This window comes from Rattus norvegicus, chromosome 16, assembly GCF_021556685.1.
Source record: "Rattus norvegicus strain SHRSP/BbbUtx chromosome 16, alternate assembly SHRSP_T2T, whole genome shotgun sequence".
Classification (NCBI taxonomy): Eukaryota; Metazoa; Chordata; class Mammalia; order Rodentia; family Muridae; genus Rattus; species Rattus norvegicus.
Window position 1 is genome coordinate 30377287 of NC_141549.1, and position 23643 is coordinate 30400929.

The 23643-nt window shown below is 40.0% G+C and overlaps 1 non-coding gene across 1 annotated transcript; it reads left to right on the forward strand.

The window, feature by feature from the left end:
* The first annotated feature begins 9876 nt into the window (after nucleotides 1–9876).
* LOC120097645 (U6 spliceosomal RNA) lies at nucleotides 9877–9983 on the forward strand. The gene has a single exon (XR_015640596.1). It is a non-coding gene; the product is annotated as a U6 spliceosomal RNA (small nuclear RNA).
* The last annotated feature ends 13660 nt before the right edge of the window (nucleotides 9984–23643 follow it).

Genomic DNA, 23643 nt, shown 5'->3' on the forward strand with positions numbered 1-23643 from the left:
AAATGGGTATTTTTAATATTTAATGATTCTGAAAATCTGTAATAACAAAATTATAGAATAGAATAAAATATGTAAATGATATATAATAGTGTAATATAACCAGTGGTTGTTACTGATGTTAGCACATGTAATGAGTTTATACTTTATTGTTCCTAACAATATCTAAATTTCCTAAATCAGAGTGTTGTTAGAGTACACGTACATGTGTATTGGCTGCCCTGGATCTCCTCCTTTCTTGGGAAATAATCTACCCTATTTTCTCTGTTCATGTTTTCTTGGACACAATAATCCGTCTTGGGTTTGTGACAACTACTTCACATGTTTGGTAATACCACGGCTTATGTCACTCATTGATCCAGGGCTTTGGAGATGGTACAAACTAGGATCATCAGAGTTCTTTCTCATATCAGAGAGACAAGCCTTCTTTTGCCTGGTGGTAAATCCTAGGAGTATGGGCATGCATGTGCAGCAGCTGTCTCCTCACACATTGTAAAGTTGAGATGAAGCCAGCACAGAGAGCACCAGAAATGCACATTGAGGAATATAAAAATACCTTCACTCTCTCCTGCATCTGCTTTAAACCTCTCACCCTAGAAAAGCCAACGGAGCTTTTAGAAACTTAAATTCCACTTTTAAAGTAGAAATGTCAAATATTAGCATGAATAAAATGCAAGTGTTGCACATGACTATAAAATTAAAAGTGAAAATTTTCCACCCGAAATCCACAGTCCATATTTTCATTAGCAACCTCTAAATTTGCTTCTACAAAAATGTTGGCACCCACAGAGGTAAATGTCATAAAAAATGGGAGTATTTTTAAACTCCATCAGCATTCTACAACATATGTCACCTTAGCGTTTGGAGTAAACATAGATTTACTCCATTATTTTTAATGAGCTGCAGAGAATCTCAGTGCAATGAAGTGATGTAATAAAAATGCCCATGCTTCTAACCATAAAACCAGAAAAATAAATGTATGAATTATATAAAGCTAAGATTTCACAGAAAAGTTGTGAGTATGGACAGAGCAGTCACCAGAGGTAGGGCAAAGCATGGCAGGGGGTAGGGTCGGGAAAGATCAGTCAATGGGTGAGCCAAGTTAGAAGGTAAGCTCATTTCTGGTGCAGCACTGAACAATAGGGTAACATAACTAACCTCAGTGCCTGTAAATCTCAGAAAGCTAAGGAAAAGATTGTGAACATTTCCATCACAAAGGATAATCATTGCTTGAGCAGGTAGATGCATTTGCTCGTTTGAATATTATATGACGAATATGTTGTATCATATTACATGGCATTGAATAAATATACATAATTGTACATATCAACTGAAAATAAAAATTTAAGTATATTCACCTTCTCTTATTTATTTTTGCAGTACTGAAGATCAAACCTAGTGTCCTGAGCATGCCAAAATTCTCAATCACTGAACTATAACCCCCGACACAAAATTTAATACCAAAATAAATAAATAAATAAATAAGCACAACGTTGAAGTGTTTAGCTTCAATGGAGATGTTTTCCAGAATTCCTAGATATTATCAAATACAAAAGCCTTGCTTTGCTTCCCATGTACTTACCATCAGAATAGTAAAAGTAATGATTTCCATTTGGATAATGAACGATATTTTACCCGTATGGCTTTAACTGATACTTGACTCCAAATTCAAATATAGTGGAATGGAATTATCTTCAATGTAATACATTTTTTTAATTACCTAAATAGAGATGAAAGAAAGCTCACTGAATAAAGCATGTGTTGCACAGTGTGATGACCGGATACCCAGAAACGACATAATGCCAGGGCATCAAAAGCTGTCTGGAATCACAGTCTTTTGGGAGAAAGGGTGACCCACCAGGCAAGGTGGATGCAAGCTCTAGCTTCACTGAAACACCCTGTCTCAGAAAATAATGTGGAGACAAAGCTTCAGAAATACCCTGCATTGGGGGTTGGGGATTTAGCTCAGTGATAGAGCGCTTGCCTAGCAAGCAAAAGGCCCTGGATTCAGTCCTCAGCTCTGGGGAGGAAAAAAGCAAACAGAAATACCCAGCATCAAATTCAGGCCTCCACATATACAAGCACATACATTCATCACAGCACACACATGAGTGCCTACACACATGCAAACATATATATATATATATATATATATATATATGTGTGTATATATATATATATATATATATATATATACTGAGGCTGCATATATATACACTGAGGCTATATATATATATATATATATATATATATATGCAAACATATATGAGCACTGAGACTGCAGAGGTAGCTACTTTGGTAGGTTGTTTGCCTATCATGCGTGAAACCTTGCAGTTGAACCTCAGAACAGCCTAAAACTGGGCATGCTACTTGTCTTAGTTACAGTTTCTGTTGCTGTGAAGAGACACCAGGCCTATCACAAAAGGAAAACATTTCACTGGGGCTCTTCTTACAGTCACAGAAGCTTAGTCCCTTATCATCACAGGGGAAACCATGGCGGCATGCAGGCAGACATGGCACTGGAGACGTAGCTGAGAGTTCTACATTTGGAAACAATGGTGGGCATCAGGAAGAGAATGCCACATTGGGTAAGGTTTAAGCATCTGAGAACTCGAAGCCTGCCCCAGAATGACTAATTTCTTCGAACAAGCCCACACTCCTGATAATCGCATTCCTGATGGGCCTGTGGAGGCCATTTTCTTTAAAAACCACCACAGTACACCATGCCTGCAATCCTAGTGTTTGAGTGGTACAAGCCGGTAAAGCAAAAGTTCTCGGTGATTGCTTTGTACCTATGTATGTATGTATGTATGTTTGTATGTATGTATGTATGCATGTATGGGTTTCTATTGGTGCAATAAAAAACATGAACCAAAACAAGAGGTGGGGGGGTGTTTATTCATCTTGTACTTTCACACTGTAGTCCATCCTTGAAGGAAATCAGGACAGGAACTCAAACAGGACAGGAACCTGGAGGCAGGAGCTGATGCAGAGGCCCTGGAGGGGTGATGTTTACAGGCTTGCCCCTAATGGCTTGCTCAGTCTGTTTTCTGATTAAAAACGAAACCAAAAAACAGAACCACCAGTCCAGAGATGGCACCACCCACAGTGTGCTGGGCCCTTCCACACAGATCACTAATTAAGAAAATGCCTTACACACAGATCTTATGGAGGCATTTTCTCAATTAAGGATACCATCTCTCTGATGACTCTAGTGTGTCAATTTAACGTAAAACTAGCATATGTGTATGTATGTGTTTGTAAATTGTATGTTCATATGTATTTATATATAGAAAGGGCATATGTATATATTCATATATATAATCTTCTTTAAAATATGCACATGTGTGTGAAAGAGAAAGAGAGAGAGAGAGTGAGAGAGAAAAAGAGATACTTAAAAGAACCTCTTTCTAATACTATAGGAATACAGTATAATTTTTGCAGACAATGACTAAGTAGAAAGAAAATATTACTGGGTCTTAAGACAAAACAGATGATTTTTTTTGTAATGGTTAAATTTTCCATACTCTTACTAAGTAGGTATATGATTCTATTTACCTGATTACTTTTTATTGAGTGTCTACATTTGGTTCTTTACTTTGCTTAATTAAGCTCATACCAAGGCTATACAGAGACACTCAATGAGTAGTTTGCTTTCTTTTTACTTAACTATTCTGTTGTCACACCTGGGTTTTGTTTGCTTTTTCTCCACTGCCGTTAATTATGTGTACATTGTATCTTGTTCTTGTTGTGAACATTGGAGGAATACAGGTTTTTATTCTTAGAACAAACAGCCCACTTTGCATGTATTTTAGAATGTACACATATACACACACATACACATACATATGCCTGAATCGCCTTTTGAAATCTAATCAAGTTGGCCTCAATAAACTGCATCTTATCTTCCTGATAGGAAATAGATCATTTCACCAGATAGTATGATTTAAAAATATGTAGTTGATAATATGAATTATAAAAATTGCATTCTGTGACCACTGAGAAAGCAGTCATCAAAATCAGAACTTTAATATAACTCTGTTGAACATTAAATCAACATCAGCAAGTATAATTGTCTATGACTTTCCACAAGATAAGCCTGCAGTGTGACAGACATAGGAACCAGACTTAATAAATATATTTAGTAGAGCAGAGGAAAGAAAGAGAGAAGCCAACTGCTATTGTAAAGGGCTAATGTGTTTTTTTAATGCAAAAAGTAATTTTAAATAAATTCAAAAACCACCAGTCATTTGAAATTTAAAGAAGCAGTAAAACTGTGTGTGTGTGTGTGTGTGTGTGTGTGTGTGTGTGTGTGTGTGTGTGTGTGTGTGTGTGTGTGTGTGTGTGTGTGTGTGTGTGTGTGTCGTGGTGTTTGGGGGGAGGGCGGAGTATAATTGTGGATGTCAGTTCCTTAGAGGCTGTCCATCTTGGTATTTATTAAACAGAATCACTCCTTGGCCTGAAGCTCACCAAGCAGGATGAACAGACAGACAGACAGACACAGTCAAACAGATAGATGGACAAGATAGAGTTGGAAAGCACTTATCAAGTACTCTCACGGTTCTTTCATTGCTAAGTAACACCACTTTGCTATGATTTACAAAAGCAGTTTCCTTAAATACTGATTTGGGACAAGATATATTAACTGGCTTAAGTTTATAATTACCAACTTGAACCAAGCTTAATAATAAAATTACAATCACTGTTAATATAATTACTGATTCGGCATTCAACAATTATATTAACTCACTCACTGAATGGTTGGCATTATTAAGATGTAATATGTACAGACCTCAGTGGGAGACGGTAAGTCTAGTCTTGCAGAAACGGGATGTGTCAGGGTAGGGTCATACCCAGAGAGGACCTCCACCTCTCACAGGGGAAGGGGAGGAAGGATGGGGAGGAGTATTGTGTGAGGAGAGACAGGAAGGGGGTGGGCAGTGATGTAAAGTGAATAAAGTATATTTTAAAATATAAAGAAAGAAATCGCTTATGGCAATAAGCCACAGATGACACAGTGAAATTATAAATACAACCCTACAAAACCAACCACAGTGAATTTCAGGAGAATGATGATCTTTAGGGACTCCCCACAGGGCCTTGCTTTCTATGTCTTGCTCAGCTTGATTTCTTATGCAACTGAGGACCATTCCAGAGGTGACATAACCTGTAGAAGTACGAATCCTCCCACATCATCCATTAATGTACTATGCACATGAGTAGGTACTTTGGCCATAATCTATCATTTTTTAATTAATTAGTTAATTGTTTACATTTCAAATGCTCCTCTCCCTCCTGGTCCCTACCTCATCAAGTCCCTCCCCCATCCACATCCCCTTCTCCTCTGAGAGGGTCTCTGTCAGATTGGGCACATCCTCTCCTAAAGGACAGACAGTCCTACTGTGAAGACTTTGAGTTGCTTGTCTGCTACATAAATGGGGGAAGATGCATTCCAGCCCATGTATGTTCTTTGGTTGGTGGCTCAGATTCTGAGAGCTCCCAAGGGTTCCGGTTTGTTGATTCTGTCAGTCTTCCTGTGGAGTTCCTACCTACTTCAGGCTTCAATCTTTCCCTCAACCAATGTTCCCAACCTCCCACTAATGTTTGCCCCTGCTTATCTGCTTCTGTTTCAATCATCTGCTAGGTAGCACCTCTCAGAGGACAGTTAATGCTCGGCTCCTGTCTGCAAGAATAACAGAGTATCATTAATAAATGCCAGAGATTCGTGTTTGCCCGTGGGATGGGTTTTGAGGTGGGCAAGTTATTTGTTGGCCTTTTCTTCCATCTCTGCTCCATCCCTCCATTTCTTTTAGATAGGATAAATTTGGGGTTGAAAGTTGAATGGGTGGGTTTGCGTCTCTAGCCTTCCACTAAGGGTCATACCTTGCTACAGGAGGTGGCCTCTTTAGGTTTCATGTCCCCCCTGTTAGGCATCTAGGGTAAAGTCACACACACTAACTCCTGGGTGTCTCCCCTATCCCAGGTAATGGGACTTCCTAGAGATTCTATCCCCACCCCAAACCCCCACTCAGCTGCAGAATCTCATTCATTCTCCTGTCTCTCTCTTAATTCTGAAGATCACTGTTTTGGCTTGGCTGGCCAGCCAACAAGCCCCCACAATCCATCTTCCTCAGATCCCCATTCCCAGGGATGGAGATAGATAGATAGATAGATAGATAGATAGATAGATAGACAGACAGACAGACAGACAGACAGACAGACATATGTCTTTTTCTTTGGACTTGAGGAACTGAACTCAGATTCATGCTCATGCAGTAAGCACTAGGCCCGTTGAGACCTATCCCAAGCCATCAAATTCTCATCTTCAATATGATTTAATGATTTTGATTTAAACATTTTTGGGGAGGAAGAAAACAAATAAACCCTCACACTAAGCTAGAGACAAGTTCTGTAGGGATGCCTCTGGTCACCACGGAGTACCAAGGGTCTACAGTGAGATCACACCAAATATACGAGGAAGCATATCAGACTAGCCATTTAAAGTATGCTATCAAGATAACGATAGGAAATTGTTTGATTAAAATTATGTCCACTTTGCAAAGAAATATAAGCCAGAGTGGGGGGAAATTATGTCCATTTTCTCAGGGTCTCATCTAAGTCCATGAATTAAATTGATACAAGAGATACCAATGAAACTGCATCCCAGGGAAGTTCCAGTGCTCCCCACACACCCAGAGACAGCTTGATTCCCAAGAGATCCATCATAACAAGGCTCAGAGGTGAGACACAGCCGCCTCAACATCTGGCCTAACTGGAACCCTCACAGGGTCCAGAAGACTCAGGACCTATCTGCCCTGCCAAAGACACTTCTTCCTTCCAGGCCACAACTCTGCCCAGGTAAGATCCAGGTAAGATCTAATACCAATACTTCTCAAATGATTCAACAAAACAGAAACAGAAGAGACACTACCTAATTCGTCATGTGAAGCCACAGTTATGCTGATACCTAAATCACACAAAGACCCAACAAAGAAAGAGAACTTTAGACCAGTTTCACTTATGAATAAAGATGAAAAAGTACTCGATAAAATTCTCATGAACCAAATGCAAGAATGCCACACCCACTCCAGTGGAGTCTGTGCGACATGAAGCTCTTGTGCTTCGTTTCTATCCAGGACAGAGGCCTGTGCCTGGAACGGCTTGGCCTCCTGGAGGTCCTGGCAGTCTCCCTACAAATAGATGATGACTGGGGTCTATGCTTGCGGTGGAGGTGCCTTCTGTGTTCTAGCCTTGGTGATCTTAGCAACTTTAAGCCTGTCAACAATATCTGATTTTAAGAATATAGCAGTGCGGGAAGATGGTCATGTACCTTTAGATGTCTCAGGAACTGAAAGTTCAGAGACGGAAACGTCTCACACCATCATGATCCTGATGAACTCAACAGCTGCGATGAATTCAACTGCTGCATCCATTAGTTCCCAGCAAATAGGAGAGAAATTGATTGCAGCTACTAAGAACATGACTGTTCCAGAAAAGCCTTTCCCCCGTTTTGGAAAAGTTTTGCTTAGCATGATTCAAAATAGTAATGATTCTTTTAGAAAGATCATAGACAAGTTCCAATAAATTGAACAAACTTATCAAGAGTTAACTATGGTTATAAAAGTTTCCATATTATTCTGAGGAGCCATAAATATAGTTTAAACTTTATTAAAACAAAGGTAAATGTTGAATGCATATCTGGTGCCAACAAGTCTGGCAGTATAACTGCAGTTTTCTAAACTATTGTTTACAGCTGAGAATTGTTTCCTAAACTGTACGTTCAGCTTTCCTCCTTGCAAGGGACGTTTGGTGAGGTGATGAATAAGAGCTGGATGACTGACAATTATGATGTACCTGTTCTAACTGCTTAAATCTATGCCAAGAAGTAAAGCTTTTTGCAGCAGCACACACCTCGAGTTTGTGTCTGTCTATCACGCCGAATCCGCTCTCTACCTGAAATCCAAGCCTCGGTCCCTCTGCTGACACACTCCCCTGGGTGGTCTGTGGCACAAGAACACACCAAAACAATCATTCACCATGATCAAGTAGGCTTCATCCTACGGATGCAGGGATGGTTCAATAAATGGAAGCCAGTCAATGTAATCCACTACCAAAGAGCATATATGAATTGGTCTGTAGCTCCTCCTACATATGTAGCATAGGACTGCCTTATCTGACATCAATGGGAGGGGATGCTTGTTGCCTCGGGAAGAGGGATACTAGGGTGAGGCTGGGAGTGAATGGGTGTGGGTGCAACCTTGTAGAGGCAAAATGGAGGGGGAGGACATTGGAGGGATTGTGGATGGGAGGTCAGGAGGGGGGACAACATTTGATATGTAAATAAATAAAATAATTAATAAGTTAAAAAGAGATACCAATGAAATTGATACAAGAGATACCAATACAAATCTACAGGGCACTGATGTAATCCAAAAGAAATGGAAACCCAGTAAGAGACTATAGAATGCACTCTCCTAAATTAGACATCTGTCCCACAACCCTTCTTCCCAAGGCTCATGAATCCTTAAAGAAGTGGGAACAAAAGGATTATAAGAGCCAGAGGCAGGGGTTACTGAAAGGAAACAATGTTTTCCACACACAACAGGGAGAGTACACAGATGAACCCAGTGGGTGTGACAGTGTGCACAAAACAGACAAACTCATAGCATGGAGAGGACAAGTGGGCATAGAATCCTATCCTCACTGAGGAACTAATAACAACTAATTTCTTTTGAAAGAGGGAAAAATTTTCTTTAAGGATGTGGCCCCAAAAGGCCCACTATTCTCCAGGGAACAGCTACACACTGAAGAGTATACAGTATATACATAAATACATACACATATATATACATACATATGTGTGTATTTATACTATATAGTATGTATATATTTTAATATATTGTATAATATATTATACAATATTTTCAAATAATTCATAAATTTGTTTTATAAATGTAGAGACTGGAGGAAGCAGTGAAAGTCAGTTCCTTATGTGCTTCATTAGCTACGGAGCAGTGAATTTTGTCAAAGTGACTACACTGCAGAGCTTAACAGAGAAGTAACTATAATAAAGCCTGAGCAGTGATTTCTACGTCTCAGCTTCTTGCCTTAGAAAATAAGGTTGCTGCCTTTCCCTGTAGCAAAGGGAGAATGCTTCCACATGGGTATTTCAGCTTCTCCTCCGTCACCCATCACAAAGGTCAATGCAATCAACTTGCAACTGCCGCTTTTCAGGTGACATTTACTTAGATAGTTAATGCCAAAAATGCTGTGGTTTTAACTCTTTCATACACACTCATCTGCACATATTATAATAAGGATTAAATACCCTGAAGTCCCTAATTACCGTGACACAGATAAAGATCATTTTGCAACAGCAATACATTTCCTTTGTGGGTAGAATTTAATGAGTGTAAAGATGCAGGGTGATTAGAGAATGAACCGATGGCCTCTTCTACCTGTAAACTTTCTTACTTCCAGTTCTGCCTTCCGCTATCAGGTTCTTCTGTCAATGTTGCCCTGACGAACAACTTCTGTCTGGGATGGAGTTACCTCCATAGGACACCAGGGACTTCTTCTCACTGTTACTAGAACAAAGACCAGTAATACTGTTTAAAGATTCCAATGTTTATACATGGACTGACCCTGGACTCTGACCTCATAGGTAGCAATGAATAGCCTCGTAAGAGCACCAGTGGAAGGGGAAGCCCTTGGTTCTGCCAAGACTGAACCCTAGTGAACGTGATTGTTGAGGGGAGGGTGGTAATGGGGGGAGGATGGGGAGGGGAAGCCCACATAGAAGGGGAGAGGGAGGGGCTAGGGGGATGTTGGCCTGGAAACCGGGAAAGGGAATAACAACTGAATAAGAAATTGAATTGAGTGCTCGCTTCGGCAGCACATATACTAAAATTGGAACGATACAGAGAAGATTAGCATGGCCCCTGCGCAAGGATGACACGCAAATTCGTGAAGCATTCCATATTTTTAAAGCTCAAAACACACATTGCACCTCACACAATAATAGTGGGAGATTTCAACACCCCACTCTCATCAATGGACAGATCATGGAAACAGAAATTAAACAGAGATGTAGACAGACTAAGAGAAGTCATGAGCCAAATGGACTTAACGGATATTTATAGAACATTCTATCCTAAGGCAAAAGGATATACCTTCTTCTCAGCTCCTCATGGTACTTTCTCCAAAATTGACCATATAATTGGTCAAAAAACGGGCCTCAACAGGTACAGAAAGATAGAAATAATCCCATGCGTGCTATCGGACCACCACGGCCTAAAAGTGGTCTTCAATAACAATCAAGGAAGAATGCCCACATATACTTGGAAATTGAACAATGTTCTACTCAATGATAACCTGGTCAAGGAAGAAATAAAGAAAAAAATTAAAGACTTTTTAGAATTTAATGAAAATGAAGGTACAACATACCCAAACTTATGGGACACAATGAAAGCTGTGCTAAGAGGAAAACTCATAGCGCTGAATGCCTGCAGAAAGAAACAAGAAAGAGCATATGTCAGCAGCTTGACAGCACACCTAAAAGCTCTAGAACAAAAAGAAGCAAATACACCCAGGAGGAGTAGAAGGCAGGAAATAATCAAACTCAGAGCTGAAATCAACCAAGTAGAAACAAAAAGGACCATAGAAAGAATCAACAGAACCAAAAGTTGGTTCTTTGAGAAAATCAACAAGATAGATAAACCCTTAGCCAGACTAACTAGAGGACACAGAGAGCGCATCCAAATTAAGAAAATCAGAAATGAAAAGGGAGACATAACAACAGATTCAGAGGAAATTCAAAAAATCATCAGATCTTACTATAAAAACCTATATTCAACAAAACTTGAAAATCTTCAGGAAATGGACAATTTCCTAGAGAGATACCAGGTACCGAAGTTAAATCAGGAACAGATAAACCAGTTAAACTCCTAAGGAAATAGAAGCAGTCATTAAAGGTCTCCCAACTAAAAAGAGCCCAGGTCCAGACGGGTTTAGTGCAGAATTCTATCAAACCTTCATAGAAGACCTCATACCAATATTATACAAACTATTCCACAAAATTGAAACAGATGGATCACTACCGAATACCTTCTACGATGCCACAATTACTCTTATACCTAAACCACACAAAGACACAACAAAGAAAGAGAACTTCAGACCAATTTCCCTTATGAATATCGACGCAAAAATACTCAACAAAATTCTGGCAAACCAAATCCAAGAGCACATCAAAACAATCATCCACCATGATCAAGTAGGCTTCATCCCAGGCATGCACGGATGGTTTAATATACGGAAAACCATCAACGTGATCCATTATATAAGCAAACTGAAAGAACAAAACCACATGATCATTTCATTAGATGCTGAGAAAGCATTTGACAAAATTCAACACCCCTTCATGATAAAAGTCCTGGAAAGAATAGGAATTCAAGGCCCATACCTGAACATAGTAAAAGCCATATACAGCAAACCAGTTGCTAACATTAAACTAAATGGAGAGAAACTTGAAGCAATCCCACTAAAATCAGGGACAAGACAAGGCTGCCCACTCTCTCCCTACTTATTCAATATAGTTCTTGAAGTTCTAGCCAGAGCAATCAAACAACAAAAGGAGGTCAAGGGGATACAGATCGGAAAAGAAGATGTCAAAATATCACGATTTGCAGATGATCTGATAGTATATTTAAGTGATCCCAAAAGTTCCACCAGAGAACTACTAAAGCTGATAAACAACTTCAGCAAAGTGGCTGGGTATAAAATTAACTCAAATAAATCAGTTGCCTTCCTCTATACAAAAGAGAAACAAGCCAAGAAAGAAATTAGGGAAACGACACCCTTCATAATAGACCCAAATAATATAAAGTACCTCGGTGTGACTTTAACCAAGCAAGTAAAAGATCTGTACAATAAGAACTTCAAGACACTGAAGAAGGAAATTGAAGAAGACCTCAGAAGTTGGAAAGATCTCCCATGCTCATGGATTGGCAGGATTAATATAGTAAAAATGGCCATTTTACCAAAAGCAATCTACAGATTCAATGCAATCCCCATTAAAACACCAATCCAATTCTTCAAAGAGTTAGACAGAACAATTTGCAAATTCATCTGGAATAACAAAAAACCCAGGATAGCTAAAGCTATCCTCAACAATAAAAGGACTTCAGGGGGAATCACTATCCCTGAACTCAAGCAGTATTATAGAGCAATAGTGATAAAAACTGCATGGTATTGGTACAGAGACAGACAGATAGACCAATGGAACAGAATTGAAGACCCAGAAAAGAACCCACACACCTATGGGCACTTGATTTTTGACAAAGGAGCCAAAATCATCAAATGGAAAAAAGACAGCCTTTTCAGCAAATGGTGCTGGTTCAACTGGAGGTCAACATGTAGAAGAATGCAGATCGATCCATGCTTATCACCCTGTACAAAGCTTAAGTCCAAGTGGATCAAGGACCTCCACATCAAACCAGACACACTCAAACTAATAGAAGAAAAACTAGGGAGGCATCTGGAAAACATGGGCACTGGAAAAAATTTCCTAAACAAAACTCCAATGGCTTATGCTCTAAGATCAAGAATCAACAAATGGGATCTCATAAAACTGCAAAGCTTCTGTAAGGCAAAGGACACTGTGGTTAGGACAAAACGGCAACCAACAGATTGGGAAAAGATATTTACCAATCCTACAACAGATAGAGGCCTTATTTCCAAAATATACAAAGAACTCAAGAAGTTGGACCGCAGGGAGACAAATAACCCTATTAAAAAATGGGGTTCAGAGCTAAACAAAGAATTCACAGCTGAGGAATGCTGAATGGCTGAGAAACACCTAAAGATATGTTCAACATCTTTAGTCATAAGGGAAATGCAAATCAAAACAACCCTGAGATTTCACCTCACACCAGTGAGAATGGCTAAGATCAAAAACTCAGGTGACCGCAGATGCTGGCGAGGATGTGGAGAAAGAGGAACACTCCTCCATTGTTGGTGGGATTGCATACTGGTACAACCATTCTGGAAATCAGTCTGGAGGATCCTCAGAAAATTGGACATTGAACTGCCTGAGGATCCAGCTATACCTCTCTTGGGCATATACCCAAAAGATGCCCCAACATATAAAAGAGACACGTGCTCCACTATGTTCATTGCAGCCTTATTTATAATAGACAGAAGCTGGAAAGAACCCAGACGCCCTTCAACAGAGGAATGGATACAGAAAATGTGGTACATCTACACAATGGAATATTACTCAGCTATCAAAAACAACGACTTTATGAAATTCGTAGGCAAATGGTTGGAACTGGAAAATATCATCCTGAGTGAGCTAACCCAATCACAGAAAAACATACATGGTATGCACTCATTGATAAGTGGCTATTAGCCCAAATGCTTGAATTACCCTAGATGCCTAGAACAAATGAAACTCAAGACGGATGATCAAAATGTGAATGCTTCACTCCTTCTTTAAAAGGGGAACAAGAATACCCTTGGCAGGAAAGAGAGAGGCAAAGATTAAAACAGAGACTGAAGGAACACCCATTCAGAGCCTGCCCCACATGTGGCCCATACATATACAGCCACCCAATTAGACAAGGTGGATGAAGCAAAGAAGTGCAGACTGACAGGAGCCGGATGTAGATCTCTCCTGAGAGACACAGCCAGAATACACCAAATACAGAGGCGAATGCCAGCCGCAAACCACTGAACTGAGAATAGGACCCCCGTTGAAGGAATCAGATAAAGAACTGGAAGAGCTTGAAGGGGCTCGAGACCCCATATGTACAACAAGGCCAAGCAACCAGAGCTTCCAGGGACTAAGCCACTACCTAAAGACTATACATGGACTGACCCTGGACTCTGACCCCATAGGTAGCAATGAATATCCTAGTAAGAGCACCAGTGGAAGGGGAAGCCCTGGGTCCTGCTAAGACTGAACCCCCAGTGAACTAGACTGTTGGGGGGAGGGCGGCAATGGGGGGAGGGTTGGGAGGGGAACACCCATAAGGAAGGGGAGGGGGGAGGGGGATGTTTGCCCGGATACCGGGAAAGGGAATAACACTCGAAATGTATATAAGAAATACTCAAGTTAATAAAAAAAAAAAAGTAGAGTTAGTGGCAATTAGTAACCACAAAAAAAAAAAAAGAAAAAGAAATTGAATTGAAAAAAGAATTGAAATTGAAATAAATACTCAAATTAATAAAGATGGAGGAAAAAAATAAAATGCCTTTACTAAAATTTTAAAAAAAAGATTCCAATGTTGGCACATCCTACTTTGATCCACTAAACTAGCCCATATAATGTTTTTACTTCCATGACCAAGAGGGAATACGATAGCTCTAAGTCTGAGGGAGGGGAGAGGACTTGTGGGATCCTAACTCTTACTGCTGAACTGATGGCTACTCGTAGATTTTGGGAGAGGTAGTGCCATGGTCTTGTTGTATACTCACTGCTGAGTCTACCATGCTCCAAAAGATAGCTCTAAACCCACAGTCACGTAAACAGCCATGTTTAGTACAGCAGGTCACAAAACAAAACAAACAAACGTGGATGCTAGAAAGAGAGTTTTAGGGAAGAAAGTAAAATAGGGATAGGAGGGAGAAACAAGGCTGAAAGATAAGACTGATCAGTATGCATTCTCTGTGCATGCATGTATGCATATATGTATGTATGTATGTATAAACCTGTCAAGATTAAATACTAATGGTTAAGTAGAAGAAAAATGTAACATCCTCAAAGTGAAGAGAAAGTTTTTTTTTTTCAAGAAGGAAGAAAAATAGTTACTGTCCATTAAGAAAATAATCACTATTTCCAACCTCAGCTTTCAGTTAAGTACCTGTTATTAAAATGCCAAGGAGATATGGGTCGGAATTGCCACTCCAAGTTTCACTGATACCCTTTCTTTCCTGCCATGCTAGGTTTTGATGCCCCAAATCTTGAGCCAGACTCCCTGGCATGCAGATCTACCATCAGCAAAGACTACCTGACATGCATGTCTACTGCCAGTACAAACTATCTAACATGTACAACTGCCATCAGCACAGACCACCTGACATGCACATAAACCACCAGTACAGACTGATGACCCAGTCACCTCCAGAATCTAAGAAAAGTCCAGACAGTTCATTGACTCACTCATTAAAAGAAAGGCCCACATTGTCAGAAATACAGATCGCCTTGAAAGTCTATGTATTGATATTGATATCACATTCCTTCAAGACAAAATCCATGAAGAAACTTGAAGTAAACGGAGCCTTAAAGTAATACATGTTGTGTGCCACAAACCCATAGTGAGCGTAGCACGTGACAGCAGTTCCTCTGAATTCTGAAATAAGACAATGGCAACTGTTCTCTCCACTCTTATTCAATATAGAGTTCAAAGTCTTAACTGGAGCAATAACAAGAGAAATAAAGCAGATAAAAGTGGGGAAAAAAGCAAATTATCACGTTCTAACATCATGCTTCTATGCTACATGAAACAGAAAAGGCCTAGACTGTCATTTTCTGAAAAGTCTCAGAATATAAAATCAGCACGCAAACCTCAGTAGCTTTTCCAAATACCAATAACTAACTTGCAAAGAAATAAATTACAGGAGGAATCCTATTCACCATAACTTCAGAAAAATAAAATACCTAGGAAGACTAAAGCTAACCAAAAAGATGAAAGATAGGTACAATGAAAAATGTTAAACCTGAAGAAAGCATGGTGAGGGGCGGGCACTGGAAACTAGAAAGGCCTTCCATAATCAAGAACTAATATTTTGAAAATTGCCATATTGCTGAAAATCTAAAAACTCAGTTCTCATAAGGCTCCCAATGGCATTCTTCATAGAACTACGAGGGGAAATCCTAAAATGTATATGAAAATACATATGACCTTAAACAGTCAAGTAATCCTTGACAGAAAGGATGATATCTAAGAGTGTTATAATGTCAGGTCTCAAATGAAATCACAGAGGCATGGTAGTAAAATTAGCATGGTGCTGGTACAAAAGTATACAGATAACCCAATAGAATAGAACAGAGGATCCAGAAATAAACCTACACAATTATAGACACATGGTTACTTTTAAAAGTTGTCAAAATACACATTGTATAAAAGACAGCTGATTTGAGGCCATGATTTGGAGGAGATGGGTAGACACGGAAGGAATTAGAGACATATGGGAGGGTATAGACAAATGAGGGGGAAGTTGTGTAACTATATTTTAATAAATTTTTACTTTAAAAGTCTCTTTAAGAAATGGTACAGAGAAAGCAGAAATCTGCATGAAAAATAATGGAAATAGAACCACATCTCTAACCCTACACAAAAATCAACTCAAAACAGATCAAAGATGGCGGACACCATGCAGGAGGAGCTGCAGTGAACAAGCGAGATCCTCGGGAGTCAGCCTATTCTATTCAGCAACTTTCTGGTAGGTCAATATGAAGACAAAATTTCATAAAATAATCTTGTTTAGATGAATTAATAGTTTTACAGAATCTGATTTGATTTAAATAGTTTTAGGAAATTAGAGTAATTGATAGAAAGTTTAAGGAGATAACTTATGTCATTTAGCCAGAAACATGTAAAGTTAGAATTAAGAGCAGAATATGCCCTCTCCTTGTAGTATAGTGAGGGCTACATAGGTTAGAAAAGGAATATGGTGAGTTTTTATGCATTACAAGCGCATGATTGTACTTGAAAGAGAAAAATAGGCTTGGGACAAGTTAATGGTCAAAAGAAAACCTTCTAGGTTGCATCTGAGTTCTTGGATCGGTCATGTCACCTAGGGATATGGCCATAGGGTTTTATGTGCAGCATGAAAACACAGGGTTATGAATAAAGGGTAAATAACTCTAATAACTCTATTGTGGTATAAGAATAAAGACTAGATGATTAGCCAGTTTAGCTGAACAAGACTTAAATAAGACATAAGATAGATGATGATCTGTTTGTAAATACAAAATGTAGGCATAGGAGAAAACTTGCTACCATAGACTAGCTTGGCTAAACTTAGTTAATCAATAACAAAAGAATTTCTGCTTTAATCAACCAAGTGTGTGTGTGTGTGTGTGTGTGTGTGTGTGTGTGTGTGTGTGATCTGAAAACCATCTTTTTAAACTATGCAACCGACAGGGGATTAATATCAAGCATTTATCAAGAACTGTAAAAATTGAGTAACAAAAATCCAAAATGCCCAGTCAATAAATAAGCTAATGGACTGAACAAATGGTTTTCAAAATGAGACATGCAAATGGCCAATAAATTCTTGAAAAGGTCCAGTGTCCTTAGCCATAAGGAATGGAAAAGTCAGAATGGGCTATCATCAAGACAACAAATGCTACTGAGTTCATAGGGAAAGAGAAATCCTTATTTACTGAAGGTGGGAATGTAAGCATGGACAGTCACTACAGGAATCAACATGAAAACTCCTCAAAAAATCTAAAAATGGAACTGCCACGTGACCAGCTATACACCCAGTGTCTGTCAGAATACCACAGAGATACTGACACAAGAAAGGGGACCAGCTAATGTGTCTTCCTACAGATGAATGGACAAAGAAACTATGATGCCTACACAGAATGAAATTTTATGAAGCCATACAGAAAAAAGGAAAGAAAAAATGGATACAACTGGGAATGGCCAGACTCAGACAAATGCTCTATGCAAATGCTCTATGATTGTCTCCTGCAGAATCTAAATTTAAAATTGTGCCTATTTATCTGTATGTGGGTGTGGTTATATGTGTGTGCTTGAAGATCATGAAACTAGAAACTATGTGTATGTGATTGTGTGTGTGTGTGAGTGTGTGTGTGTGTGAGAGAGAGAGAGAGAAAGAGAGAGAGAGAGAGAGAGAGAGAGAGAGAGAGAGAGAGAGAGAGATTGTGTTAAAACATGCTTGTGGAGAAAACATCTGAAAGGTTGTAGGCAAGACATGTAATAATACATGTAAAAAGAAGGCACAATGAGAACAAAGTGTGATGACACACTGGTGTTGAAATAGGAAATATAGTAACTATTTTCTAAGAACCTGCATCCCTTAACCTTGACATGAGTCTTAGGCTGGATTATGACTTGAAGAGTTAAGAACGAACTAAGGACAGAAGGAAGATCACAAAAAAATAAAGAGCTGGAAACTGAACAGGTGGCTCTGTGGTTAACTACACTTGCTGCTTCCTCAGGGAACCAAGGATCAGTTCCCAGCAGCAACATGGTGGCTAACCATTGGCCATAACTCCACTTCTGGAAGATCTGACACCCTCTCCTGGACTCCCAGGGTTAGGGTTAATAGGCGCATAATTGATATATTGTCATACATGCAGCAAAACACATTAAATAAAAATAAATGTGCCCTTTTTAAACAATACAAGAAAACTGACTCTGCCGCACACTGTGAGACATTCACAGAGAGACACGCTGACACGGAGTTGAGTCTTTCCCATTTTGAAAGCAATAAATCCTTGGCCATTATTTCACACAGCAGCCTGATATAAAAGGATTCATAAGAAGACAAAAAGGGAATTCAGGCTGTAAAGCAAAGTCACCATTCATTAGGCATATTCTGCTAATTGTTCTTTATGTAAGTTTTCAAATGAATAAAGTCCTGCAATGGTCAAAGAGTCCCGAGATCACAGGCCATATCATTTTTTAAAATATTCAAATTCCTACTACGATGATAAATCACAATGTTTCTAAGGTGTGACTTACTCACTATCTGGCAGATGAATAATCACCAGATTAAGAGTCTTGGGCAATTTTATAGATGTAATAATGTTTAATAACTCTTCAATAATAGGTCAAGAATCCTGAACCTTGACTTTTAATCCACAGTACTTCAGAAAACTATTATTATCCAAGGATATAGAAAATTAAATTTTTTCCTTTGGAAGTTGTCAAGGAGAGTTTATTGTTGAATTTAGTGCTGAAAATAGTAACTGAATACAAAACCTAGCGATTCAAAAGACAAAACAAAGGGACTTGAATTATAACGCTCATAGTGGCCCTCATCAATTCAATTTATTTTCAAGTAGCTCATAAAATCAGTTCGTAGTGCATGACATATAGGAAGTGGATTATGTAAAAGACAAATTTAAAAGCATACAATTTATCATTGCTAACATACAAAATTGAGCAAAGTAAACACAAATAAAAAACTAGTACTAAAATTAAGTGGTGACTTTAAAAGTATGGATCTTGGGGGCTGGAGAGATGGCTCAGAAGCTAAGAATGCTGACTACTCTCTTCCAGAGGTACTGAGTTCAATTTATAGCAACTACATAGTGGCTTCCGACCATCTGGGACGGGATCCGATTGCCTCTTTCATTGTGTCTGAAGAGAGCAACAGTATACTCACACACATAATATAAATGAATAACTCTAACAGGATGAGAAGAGAAAGATTGAGGAAGGGCATAACACACACACACACACACACACACACACACACACACACACACACACACATATATATATATATATATATATATATATATATATATATATATATATATATATATATAATGTATGACTCTTGGGACTGGGGAAAAGGCTCACTGTGTAAGAGTGCTTGAAGTGACCTGAGTTCAGATTCCCAGAATACACACATAGAGTTGCTCCTGGAGCCTGTGTCCCCAGCACTGGGAAGCAGAAACAGGAAACAAGCTGGGGCTCCTTGGCCAGTCAGCCTAACCAAAATATTGGTGAGCTTCAGGCTCAACTGAAAGACTGTGTCTCAAAGAGAAATGAAAGTGACAGAGGAAGACACCCAGAGTCCCCATGTTGTCTCTATGTACATGCACACAGATACAGACACATAGGCATACATGTGTACATACACAAACAACAGAAGGAGAGAATCATTTTATTTTTAAGTATGACATTGTGCTTCATTCCTCAGAGATAGACTGGTGGATTTGGCTCTAAGTTGTTCAATTCGGCAGCCATATTCTGAGGCAAGCTTGAATCCTTAGCCTGCCTGGGGTCTGCATGTTCATCAGCATCCCTTTCCAACATGGCAGACAATATTTTCCCAGCAGTGACTTCACCTGCAACAGTGAGGTTCAGAAAAGAATCAAGTTCACTCTCCTATCTTTTAGTAACTTATATATTTAATAAACCAGTAATGCAGAGGACAAGGGCTTAAATCAAACTATGGCTCAATACTCCCAAAGAAGAGAAAGTGAGATTTCTGGGTGCATCCAAGTCAATAATATAAGAATCTTTTGGTTCTGTTTTTTGCCTTTTTCCCTCCATCTCAGGGGCACAGCTGAGAGATTGTTTTTACTGCAGGTGATATGTCAGCATGTTACTGACCCATCACACCTGCCAACCTTGAAAGGGTCCCTTTGTCATTACTAATAACAGCCGACTTACAAGATGGCCCAGTAGGGAATGAAAGAACCAGCTGGAACAAATAGAGGGTCTGCTACACACGCTGCCCATCTACCCAGTGCAGCATACGTGATGAATCTTAAATAGGAAGGAACAGCCCAAATACTTCTCCTCTCAGGTAATTGACTTTACAGGCCTGAGTGATGGACACTGGGCTCTAGGGTCAATGGTCATAGAGTGCACTGGACCATGTTCCGATTGAGACTAATAGAAGGGGCTTGATTCAATCACATGGAGGCTCGCTTACCATATTAACTGGTTTAGGATTACTTCAAGTTTCTCTTTGTCAGTTTACCATTTTCAGTTCAAATTGCAGGGAAGGTACAACTAACTAAGCAGAGGCATCACTGCAGTGCTATGGGACACATGCAAGACTGGTGTCTAGACCAGTCTGAAGACTCTGTACAAATGAAGGAAGACTTCATCTGAGTGGTATTTCATGCTGTGACTTTCACCTCTCTCCAGGCATGAATGCATGCTTAGGCAGCTCTGACTAGAGGTCCCTGGGGCATGGGGGTGGGGAAGGGTGGGGGGGTTATACTAGAAGGCTCATATGTTCACCCTGGTCTTACTTGTTTCGACCTTAGAGTTAAGCTAGCATGCTTGCGGGGCTGGGGATTTAGCTCAGTGGTAGAGCGCTTGCCTAGGAAGCGCAAGGCCCTGGGTTCGGTCCCCAGCTCCGAAAAAAAGAACCAAAAAAAAAAAAAAAAGTTAGCATGCTTGCAGTTGTTTGAAAACTGTGCCTAGGAGAGGGAGTCTACAATGGTGATCAGGAAGGGCACTGAAGCAAAGAACATCATTTATAACCATTTGAGCAGCTTGTTGGCAGTGGAAGGTCATGCTTCTGCATTGTGAATGCCTTTCTGGGGACTAAGTCAGCTCCCTAATGTGCCTGCAGGTTAAACCCAGTATTGATATGACTTTAAAGTACAATAGAATGACAGAGGAAATGTCTGAAAGTCCCCATGTCTGGGCCACCTCCCTAGGCATTCTGAGTTAATTGGGCCAACATAGAGCCCAAACATCAGAGTTTCTTTTTATTTCCACAGTTCTTTCTAACAGCAGCCAAGGCATAGGACCCCTGCTTTACTTCCAGAAAAGAAAGAGAAAAACCACTCTCAGGGACATGGAAAGATCTTTTCAGTGAGGACAGGTCTACTGCTGTTTTGAAAGAACCCATCAAACCCTAGTGACACTGGTTCTGTCATATGAAGAGGTTCTTCATCCTCTGAGAAACTGGGTTCTGTGACTTCCTCCTGGAATATTTGCATCAAATTATGCAGTTATCTTAAACCCACCACTACCAGTGGTCACAGCATGCACAGATGAGTATATGTCTAACCTCCCAGCGGTCACAGCATGTACATGTGTATGTGTGCCTTACCTCTTAGTGGTCACAGCATGCACATTTGTATATGTGCCTGGCCTCAAGTCTTAAAATAACTAGTGGTGTTTGGTAAAAATTCAGCCTTCAGAGATCTTGCAGAAAGAATGCCATAGCGATCATTATAAAACTAACAACCTTTCAAAAGTATAAATCTTCCCTAATGTGCCTTAAATTCCCTTTTAAATTTGGCACTAAAGAGATCCTTCTCTATCGAAAATTTGATATTCGACCACAGTAAGGAAGGCTCCAGTTTTTAAGCTGACACAATTTCTTTGATAAAGTAAAGGCTGTCGAAGTTATATGTAGAAGCCCTAAGGCAGGAGGAAAGACACTTTCTGTCTTGGCAGTAAATAAAGTTCTTGACAGACAGTGTCTGAGTGAAGGAAAAGAGTGGTCCAGCTGGAAACCTCCTGACAGTCATTCTTTGCCATCGTGAAAAAAGGTTTGGAAGGGAGGCATAATTAGCTTTCATCAAGAATTGGGACACAGGCTCTCCTCTGCGAGACTAACCTCATGGAACAGAGTATTACACCCAGCACCATCTATAAATTGGTTGAATTATGCAGCCTATGATTTAAAAAAATGTTTGCCATTCTATGCATCCTAAATTGAGGAAGCTCAGCACATGAATTATGATTTAAGTGTGAAGGCAACCTCGTGGGAAGAGAGCAGTTTAGTCCATGCAAAGCAATTCAGCCCCCATAATTCCTCTATATTCCAACTTTCAATGGATTGATAGGATATGGTGAACGATTGACTCTGGTGTAGGCCATACACCATTATTTGAGGATTAGAATTGATGTCAGATATTAACGCATTATTCTCAAAAACGCATTTGCCCTTCAATTTTGTGGAGTAAGCATGAAATGCGGAACTAGAAGTTATGTGCTCTGACCCCAAATTTTCAAATAAGTAATGATGACTAGCTAGCTCTGGATTTTTTTTTATCATCTGCAAACAATAGGGTCCAATTTTCTGAAGAAATTGTTCCCTGATTTATTCAACAAAGACTCATTAGCTTCAGTGTGATTCAGCACCTTCCAGGCACTGAGATAGATAACACACTGACCTCATCAACAAAGTGCATAGTATAGACAGTTAAGAAGACATTGACACGAGGTTTTTAGTGGGATTCCCAAACCCGCAGATCCCTGCCTGCAGCAGCTCCCTGCTCCCAAACCCCGTAGGAGAAAGACCTCACCACCTGGACAGGTGGGCACTCCTGAGACTGCAGAGCGGAAGAGACCACCAACACTGCCCACCCCTGCCCACATCCCTGGCCCAAGAGGATACTGTATATGGCTTCTGGGTTCCCTTGGATAAGGGCACAGCAGCAGCAGGTCCCCTGCATCTGAGACACCGCCGGAACCTGAAGGGACTGACCAGATAAACAGTTCTCTGTACCCAAATCCCATGGGAGGGAGAGCTAAACATTCAGAGAGGCAGACACGCCTGGGAAACCAGAAGAGACTACACTCTGCCCACATTACTGATTCCAGAGGAAAACACCAAATGCCATCTGGAACCCTGGTGCACGGAAGCTCCCAGAAAGGGCAGCGCAGATCGTCCTGGTTGCTGCCCCCATGGAGAGCTCATAAGCAACACCCCACGAGCAAACTTGAGCCTCGGGACCACAGGTAAGACAAACCTTCCTATTTCAAGCGAACTGCCTAGTGAACTCAGGACACAGGCCCACAGGAACACCTGAAGACCTATAGATAGGAAAAACTACACGCCCGAAAGAAGAACACTCTGCTGAAAGAAACTGGCTGAAAGAAAACAGGAAAACAGGTCTACAGCACCCCTGACACACAGGCTTATAGGACAGTCTAGCCACTGTCAGAAATAGAAGAACAA